Source organism: Pteropus alecto, unplaced genomic scaffold, assembly GCF_000325575.1.
Source record: "Pteropus alecto unplaced genomic scaffold, ASM32557v1 scaffold98, whole genome shotgun sequence".
NCBI classification, from domain to species: domain Eukaryota; kingdom Metazoa; phylum Chordata; class Mammalia; order Chiroptera; family Pteropodidae; genus Pteropus; species Pteropus alecto.
In genome coordinates this window covers 22,949,785-22,959,370 of record NW_006443570.1, presented here as the reverse complement: position 1 = coordinate 22,959,370, position 9,586 = coordinate 22,949,785, and the positions used below count along the sequence as shown (strand labels likewise).

Sequence of the window (9,586 nt, the reverse complement as noted above, 5' to 3'; positions counted from 1 at the left end):
GGAGGGGGAGGGGAGCGGGCGGGCTCCTCAGCCGTTCCGGCGCTCGAGCCCAAGCCCGGCGCTCGCGGTTTCTCTCGCTCGCGCCCAAGCGCTCCCCTCCTTCTCTTTCTCGCTCCCTAGACCCTGGAGTCGCTGCTCGTTCGCTCGCTCACTCGCTCTCTCTGCCGCCGGACTCCGCCGCCGCCCCGCCGCTCCAGCTCCGTCTGTCACAGGAGCTGCCCCCAACGCCCTGACGTCACCGCGCCGCCGCCACCGCCGCCGCCGCCCCAGACCCGCGGGGAAAAGGGAGGGGAGGGGGCCGGGAGCGGAGGAGGGGCTGTGGCGCATGCGCTGGCCTGGGCCGGGCCCTGAGCCGCACTGCCTTCCGCTTAGCGGGCGGGGCCGGCGATGCAGTTTGGCGGTACCCAGGGGCCGGAGAGCGATTTTGCGCGTGAGGCGCTTCTTCTCGCGCTTCATACTCCTCTGTAACCTTGGGAAAAAGGCTCTCGGCTCCCTTTTCCTAGTTCTTCGTCTGACTGTTCTGGCCTCTCGCAAACTCCGGCTCTGTTAACCTCCCTGCCCTGCTCTTGCCCAGAAACGGCGCTTTCCCAGCTTCCCCCAGCTAACTGCGGGACCCGTTGGCATCTGTGGATTCCGGGCCCTGATAGATTTCAGAATAAAGCGGAGCGTGGGCCAAGCTGTCGCTCCTTCTATTTCCGGCCTCGGATATATTTCCCAGCTTGAGGACAGGGGCCGAGGAGTGAGAGTTGATTGAGTTGGCTTGGGATGAAGAGCTATTGAGGTTAAAAGGCTGATGGAATGTCTGTTCATTTTTATTATAGATTTTAAATTGGGAGGATTCGCTTTTAGTTGTAATTCAGCTATTCTTTAGTTACACACGCACATACACACAAGCCTACTAGGGTTAAAGTTCCAGGTCTTATTTTGGGCATCAGTTTTCAGACTTCCAGAGTCTCGGGGCGGGGGGTGTGTGGGGTGTGTGTGTGTGTGTGTGTGTGTGTGTGTGTGTGCGCGCGCGCTAAATTATGAGTTGAAATACTGATAAAGAAGTTTGTGGTCAATTTATTGCGCATAGAGACATTTAATTTAAAAGAGGCCAGATTGAAGGTTTTGAGTCATTCAGTATGGGATATTTTAATAAGAGGTATCCATTGTGATTATCTTATCATTAGTTTGCATTGTCTAAGGAAACTTCTTGAAACATAGGTTTAGGCTTATGTGTATTGATTTTATTCCCTTTATATAGGTAAATACATACATTCCTATGAGAAGCAACTGAGTTAAGCAGATAATTTGGGTATGAATCCTTGATCAGCCACTTACCAGAAATGTGACCTTGGCAAAATTACTCTCTCGGGCCTGGGCTTCTCTATAAAATAGACTTAGTAAACAACTAAATTGTAAGGCTTTTATGAGAATTAGAGAGGAGATGCTGCATATGTAAAGTATATTGCCTTATTGGGCAGTCACAGGTAACATAACCATTACTGTAGCTTGTTATCAAAACAGGTTTCCTTTCATCAAGAAAAATTGTTTTTATCCCTAGAGGTGATCAAAAGGAACATGAGTGAGTTGTGTGGAGGGTGTGGGTTTTCTCCTTCATGAAGGCAGGAAAGGAAAGCAAATGGTCTCTGGGAGGTCTTCTCCAAATTTACAGTTCTGGGATTCTCCAGTTAGATGAGGACAACTTGAGGCTCAGAAGTTTGGTCTGTGCTATGTCCAGTAACAGTCAATAAACGAAGTAAATTAGCATTCCTCGTCCCAAGAATTTACCTTCGGTTCATTTTTGCCTTTTAAAATATTATTGCCTGATATCATACTAAATATTTAATCAGCTGAGTACATCAGTTCATTTTTTAAATAAATGTTCTAAAAGCCAACAGAATTGCCCAAAAAATCAGAATCACATCAATAAACACTGATTTGATACAAAAAGGTAGCACTAACCCTTATAAACCTTGAGCTCATAGACTCGTGTATTTCGAATACTTCAAAATCTGTATTATGTAATTAAGATCAGGTTTTATTTTTATAGCAATCCTTCAAAAAAGACAAACTCCCTTTGGAGGAATGTAAAAAAACTTTCTTCTCTGGTTATAACTTTTCTGAACAGAAATAAAACTTATGTGCTTAACTTGATATGGAGCAATGCGTTGTGGTTTTGTGCACTTTCTTTTCAGTTGCTAAAATGATAGATCCATCTTAATAAACACTTTATTGAGAATGGATAATTAGGACATCTATGCTATCAATCATAATTCATAAAGACATATAGAACCTACTATATCCATCTAGGAAATATTTAATAATGAATATTTTGGATGATGTTTCTTGAAAAACAAGTATAAACATCAATGTTAGGCAGTAAGTGAAATTAATTCTGAATTCTCACCATCTAGTTATTTGTTATGAACTGTTGCTTGCTATAAATAATGTTAGCAAAGGTTCACAAAAACAAAAAGAACTAAAACTTGAGGGGAAAAAAACATTTTACTACCACAATTTAACAATTCATTTGAATTGCAAATCTTTATTTTTCCAGCAGACATTTTCAAAACGGAAACATTTGTTTCAAGTCCAGTAAAATTAGTGTTAGTTTAAACAATTCTGCAAATAAGCTGACTGGAAGAAACACTCTAAAAATATTGCTATTGGGCATAGGACAAAATGTCTTCTAAAAGTAGCTCCAGAGCCAAAACCTGTTTACAAATGAGCACACATGTTGAAACATTATTACTCTGTTTATAGACAAATATATATTGTTTGCATATTTGATAGAAAGCAATTAGCAAATGATGAGAAAGGGGCTTTCACCCATCAAAGTCCCATGTGAAAGTTAGGAACGTGACCCAACTGATAAGAGACTCCATAAGATTTTAGCTAATTAATTTGTAAACCTGCATTTCCCCAAAGAATGGACATGTCAGTGAGGGCAAGTCCTTAGAACTAAACCAGTCATTCTTCATCTCAGCATCATGTGTCATGAATATTGGGAGGCCATAGAAGCAAATTAAAGGCTATTAAAAGAGGTGAAACTCTCAACCTAGACATAGAAAAAATATTTAGAAGCAGCACTTTGTAATCTGAAACCTTTAAAAAATATATAGAAAAATAATTTTCAAGTGCTCACTTAAAGAAGCAGTACAAAAGATATATCAAATTTATTCTAGATGTCACCAGAGTAGACCAGGCAAAGGGTAAAACAAACTTTCTTCCATTTTATGTCTATACACCTAGCAGAGTAAAAGATTAATTCTCATTTAAAGGACTTACGGTTTTATGGAGGGAATTTAAAGCAGACCTTTAATATAGCTAGAATTTTAATTCATTCGACAAATATTCACTGAATGCCTTCTATGTACCAGATCTTGTGCTGGGTGCTTAGTATACACAATGAACAAAACAAACAGAATCCCTGAGCTCATGGAGTTTATAATCTGGCAGAAGTCAGGGTGGGAGGGAGGGAGGAATTTTTAAAAAAAGGTGACAAAGCTATGAAGGCAATAAAGAGTATCGAGGTAGAGAAAAACAGAAGAGAGTGCCTTAAAGAGAAGACATTTTTGAGGAATGACATTTAAGCTGAGATTTGAGTAGCCAAGGGATTCTGGATTCAGGAACAAGTTCAAAGGCCCTGAAGCAGAAAAATGCTTGCTGTGTCCCAGGAAATGAAAGAATGTCCAGGTAGATGGAATGAAATGATGGAGAAGAAAAAGGCATCTTGACAGCACTGGTCCAGCAGAGAAAAAAGTAGTGGAGACAAGATCGGAGAGACACGAATCAGATAATGCAGGGCCTGGAGAACATAGTAAGAAATTTGGATTTCATTTTTATAGCTCTAGATAAAGGTAAGGACCAAAAAAAAGAAAACATATTTTGACCCCTACCTTTGGATCTTAAGAACTTTTAACAAATAATAATGCTATTATTTTACTTTTTTAATATGGAAATCTTCAAATACATACAAAAGTAGACAGAATGATATAATGAAACCTCATATTCTCATCATCAGGTCTCACAATTATATACTCATGGCTAATCTTGTTTCATCTATACTCTCACTCATTTCCCTCTCATTTTGAAGCACATGTCAGATGTCACATTATTTCACTCATTAATAGTTTAGTATCTATCTCTCGAAATTTCTTTAAAAAAATTTAATCATAATACCATTATTTTACCTAAAAGAAAAACAATTCCTTAAAGATATTTTGACCCTGCCCTTTGAACTTTGCCTCACCAAAGATGTTGAGTGATCAGAAGTTACAGGGAAGGACAAGCAATATAGTTAAGCAATCTCGAATAATAGAATTATCCTGAATTATTTGAGATCAGCCTACACTTTTCTTATGGATAAATTTAAAAATTAATATAAACAATTGGTCTTTTATCCCATTAAAATTAATATTACTCGTAGAAATGATTTGTACAGCATATAAGTCGCAATGGCTAGAATTCCACACAGTAAATGTTTTATCTGCAAAATTGGACCCCGGAAAATTGCATGTAGTCAAAATCATGATCACATAGGATACTTACACACTAACAGAAACCATAATAAAGAAACTAAAAACAAAACAAAACCCAGGTAAATATGTCAAATTTCCTTTGTAAAATTATTAGAGGAAAGAACCAATCCTAATGAAAATAATTTAATTAAAATCAGAATAAAAATAGAGAAAGTGAAAGTGGTTTAACTCTACTAATAAATACATTTTCCCTATATAGTCACTGAAGTTAGTATAATTCTGATTAAAACACTTGGATTCACAAATGCTGAGCCAACATGCCTTAAGGTCAATATATAAGGAGAAAAATAGGGCAGTATTGTCCAATAGAGATATAATATGAAACATGAATGTACTATAATCATACATTTTGTAGTAGCCACATTTTAAAAAGGAAAAAGTGAAGTTAATTTTATCTTTTTTCATACTCTTTGAAAACCCATGTATATTTTACACTTACAGCATATCCAAATCCACACTAGGCGCATTTCTAGTGCTTAACAGCCCCACTGGTTAGTGGCTGTGGAATGTGACAGTACAGATCTGGGGGAAAGGCGATGTGGGTAGAAAGAATGGTTTGAGCAAAGAGATGGAGTTAAAAATGTGGAAGGCAAGTTCTGAGAATATGAAATGATTCCAGTGTAGCTAAAAAGGAATGTTTGTGTATGAGAGAGATGGGTGAAAAGTAGATGGAGGGTTGCAGAGGGGGAAAGAGAGAAGTATATAGGCTGTAAGACTGGGAAAATAATCTAGATTGGAAGGTTTTTAATATCTTGAAGCTATTCTATCCTGTTTACTATGGGGCTACTTATATTGTCTTTGTGTAAGACCATAAAACAAATAACCTTCATCTTCCAAAGAGAACTTTCCCTGCTCCCTTTTAAAACACACTCTTTTCCCCTCCCAGTTGCTATTTCTACTGTCCTTCCTTCCCCTATTGACTGTACAGAGAAAGGAAAGACTAAACTTCAAGTCTACAAATGATGGTCCGGAAAACCCACTAATGCTAAGTTATATGAAGACATACCCTAAATTGTGGTTTGTATACTTTTTTTCCAAAGCTTATTTTTCCAAACAAAATATTGTACAGAATGCCTATATGTATTTAAAAAAAAAAAAGCAAATAAACAAAAATAGAGTTTCCCTATTTGAAGTAGGGGTTTGGGGGCACAAACTGACACCCCTTCCACCATACTACACCAGCAGGAAGAAATTTCTATCATTTCACTGTACACCTTTGACAGCATTCTCAATTCACACCAGATTTATTTTTAAAAATTAGTACAACTCTGTATTTTTTAAAACGTGAATATATTATGGCCGCATATCTAGAATTTATGATTTCCTCCTGGATTCCAGTGCTTAGGTAAACAAAGTAATATTCTTCTCCCTAAAATCTCTTTTGATATGTGTATATTTAAAAAAACATGTAAAATTTTCTTCCAAATATCTTCTTTGTAAAATTGATGTTTGTTTTAAACACATGAGCATCTTCTAGGATGGCAAACAGATTAGTAGGAGCAATGACAGATGAGATGGAGATAATTTTGGATAAAAGGCCCATATGCCCCACAAACCACAGCCTACTTATTTGAGAGAGTGCCTCAAACGTCTCACTAGATATTTGTTTCATGTACTGATGATTTATGCCATAGCAAAAAAATTGGGAAAATGCAGAAAGTATAAAAAAGAATGAAAATCACAAGTAGTCTCATAACTCAGATATAAACACAGTGAAAAAACTATATGTATCCTTTTTATTTTTTTGCACATATGTAAGTAAATATTTGTTACAACATCAGAATCTTAGTTTAAATGCAGTTTTGAATCTATTTAGTTTTTACCTAAAGGTTAAAAATCAATATTTCCCCATGTCATTAAGTAGTCTTCAAAAGCATGATCTTTTAATAGTCACTAAATAGTCCATTATATTTGTATTTCTTACAGGGCCACTATTGGCATTTTGGATGAGACAATCCCTTTTTATTTTTTAATTGAACTTTTTATTTTGATATAATTGTAGAATGACATACAGTTGGTTATAAGAAATAATAAGTCCTTTATACCCTTATACCCTACTCCAATAGTAACATCTTGCAAAACTATACTACAATATTACAACTAAGATACTGACATTGATACAATTAACATATAGAGTGTTTCCATTAACATATAGCATATAGAGTGTTTCCATTAAGGATTCCTCATGTTTCCCTTTTATACCCAGTCACATCTACTTCCCTCCCAACCCCATTCCTTTCTTAATCTCTGACAACCACCAATCTGGTCTTCATTTCTAGAATGTTGTCAGTTTACGAATGTCACATAAATGGAATCAAATGGCATATAAGGCAGTCCTTTTGAGATTTTTTTTTTCCCCATTCAGTATAATTATCTGGAGATTGAGCTAGATTGTTGTGTATTCAATAGTTTAATCCTTTTTGTTGTTGAGTGCTACTCCATGGTATGGATATACCACAGTTTAATGATTCACCTGTTAAAAGACATCTGGTTGTTTCCAGTTTGGTGCAATTATAAATAAATCTGCTATGAGCATTTGTGTATATGTTTTTATGTGAACATAAATTTTCATTTCTCTGAGATAAATGCCCAGAAATTCAATTGCTGGATCACATGGTAGTTGCATGTTTAGTTTTATTAAAAAACAAAAACAAAAACAAAAAAACCTGCCAGACTGTTCCCAAGTGGCTCCATTTTATATTCCTACTAGCAATGTATGAGCAATCCTATTTCTCAAATCCTTTGCTAGGATTTAGTGTTGTCACTAGTTTTCATTTTAGCCATTTTTATAAGTTTGTAGTGATATTCCATTGTGGTTCTAATTTGCAATTACCTAATGGCTAGTGATGCTGAACATCTTTTCATGTGCTTATTTGCCATCTGTATATCCTCTTCAGTATAAACACAGTTTCTTCATGTCTTTTGCCTACCTTCTAATTGCCTGTTTGCTTTTTACTATTGAGTTTAATGATTTTTTTATGTATTCTAGGTACTAGTCCTCTGTTGGATATGTGGTTTGCAAATTTTTTCTCACAGTCTGTAGCTTGACTTTTCATGCTTTTAACAGGGTCTTTCACAGAGCAAAAGTTTCTAATTTTGATGAAGTCAAATTTATCAACTTTACTTTTTTAAGCCATACATTTGGAGTCAACTCTAAGATTTTGCCTACCCCTAGATTCCAAAGATTTACATTTTTTTTGGAAATTACTATAGTTTTACATTTAAATCTATGATCAATTTAAAATTAATTTTTGTATAAGGTGTGAGATTTAGGTTGAGATTCTTTTTTGGACTATGGATGTCCAATTACTCCAGTATCATTTACTGAAAAGGCTATCTTTCTTCCTAAATTGTTTCTCTTCTTGTCTAATTGCTCTGGCTAGGACTTTGGATACGATGTTAAAATAGGTGTGGTGAAAGCAGGCATCCTTGTCTTATTCCTGATCTTAATGGAAAAGCTTTCATTCTTTTACCATTGAGTATGATGTGAGCTATGGGTTTTTCCTACATGGCCTTTATCATGTTGAGGAAGTTTCCTTCCATTCATAGTTTTTGCTGTTGTTGTTGTTTGTTTGTTTGTTTATACCTACAGCACCTGGTTTTCGTAGGTGGTCTCCCATCCAACTACTAACCAGGCCCGACCCTGCTTAGCTTCCGAGATCAGATGGGATCCGGCACATTCAGAGTGGTATGGCCGTAGACCTATTCATAGTTTATGGAGTGTTTTTACCATGAAAGGATATTGAATTTTGTTAAATGGTTTTTCTACATCAATTGAGATGATCATGTATTTTTTTTCCCTTTATTCTAAAAAATGGTGTATTACATTTACTGATTTTAATACATTGAATCATCCCTGCCTTCTGTGAATAAATCCCACTTGGTCATGGTGTGTAATTTTTTAAATATACTTCTAAGTTGATTTGCTAGTACTTGTTGAGGATTTTTACATCAATATTCATAAGGGATATTGGTCTATAGTTTTTTATTTATCATAGTGTCCATCTGGCTTCGTTATCAGGATAATGCTGGTCGGAAACAATGAGTTTGGAAAGGTTTTTTATGTTTGTTCACAATGTTCAAGGTTTTTAGTTGTACTTAGAAGGTACAATAGGGAAAAGTACATCTACTCCATTTTTCCAGAAATGGAGGTTGGGACAGTAGTTTTATGAAGGATATGTCACATCCCTGGTACCTGGGCACTAATGCTAGCAGCACTCCTCAGTCATTATAGCCAAAACTGCTCTGGATTGGAATTATAATTATTCTTATGTTGAGCAGTCAGGTTATTTTTAATATTTCATTATTATATGGAACATAATGAAAATTCTTGAACACAAATCTTTGCTCCATTGACTTAGTTATTTCCTTAAGACAAGAAATATCTTATTATAATTCAGAGATTGGATTAGTATTATTAAGACAAAAACTAAGTAGGTTTTTTAAGACACTTAATACATAAATCACTTTTTAGAAAGGTAGTGTCAATGGTTTCACTCATCCTTACAAACACTGAGCATTATCATTGTTTTCTTTAAAAAATTCTTTTATTCATTACAGAATAATCAGAAAGCGAACAAATAAACAAACAAACAAAGCAACATGAAAATAAATCCTCCTACGCAGAGGCAGCTACTCTTTCCATTTTGGTATCTATCTTCCCACGATCTTTTTATTGTAGTTACATAGTTATATTTGCATATATATTTTACTTTTATAAAAATTCAATCATATTACATATGCTTTCTAATCTGCTTTTTCAATTCAACAACTTATCATAACTATGTCAATAGACAAATTTCTACATCATTTTTTAAAACAATAAACATTATCATATAGTTTCTGTGAATTTGAAAGCAGTTTAGCTGGGCAGTTCTGGCTTGGGGTCTCCCATAAGGGTGCAGACAAGATGTCACCTGGGACTGTACAACACCATTTTTAATAACTCTTGTATTAGTACTCCTCTGTTTGCAAGGAACAAATACAATTTAAAATAGCTCAGGCAAAAAAGAGGAATGTATTGGCTCATAGAGCCAACAATAGAAAGGGTAGGAGTGAAG

The 9,586-nt window shown here is 35.9% G+C and overlaps 1 non-coding gene across 1 annotated transcript; it reads right to left on the bottom strand.

Annotated features, from left to right (window-relative positions):
* Positions 1-8,109: 8,109 nt before the first annotated feature.
* Positions 8,110-8,228, bottom strand: LOC112473268. Its single transcript, XR_003043981.1, has one exon. It is a non-coding gene; the product is annotated as a 5S ribosomal RNA (ribosomal RNA).
* Between the last annotated feature and the right edge of the window lie 1,358 nt (positions 8,229-9,586).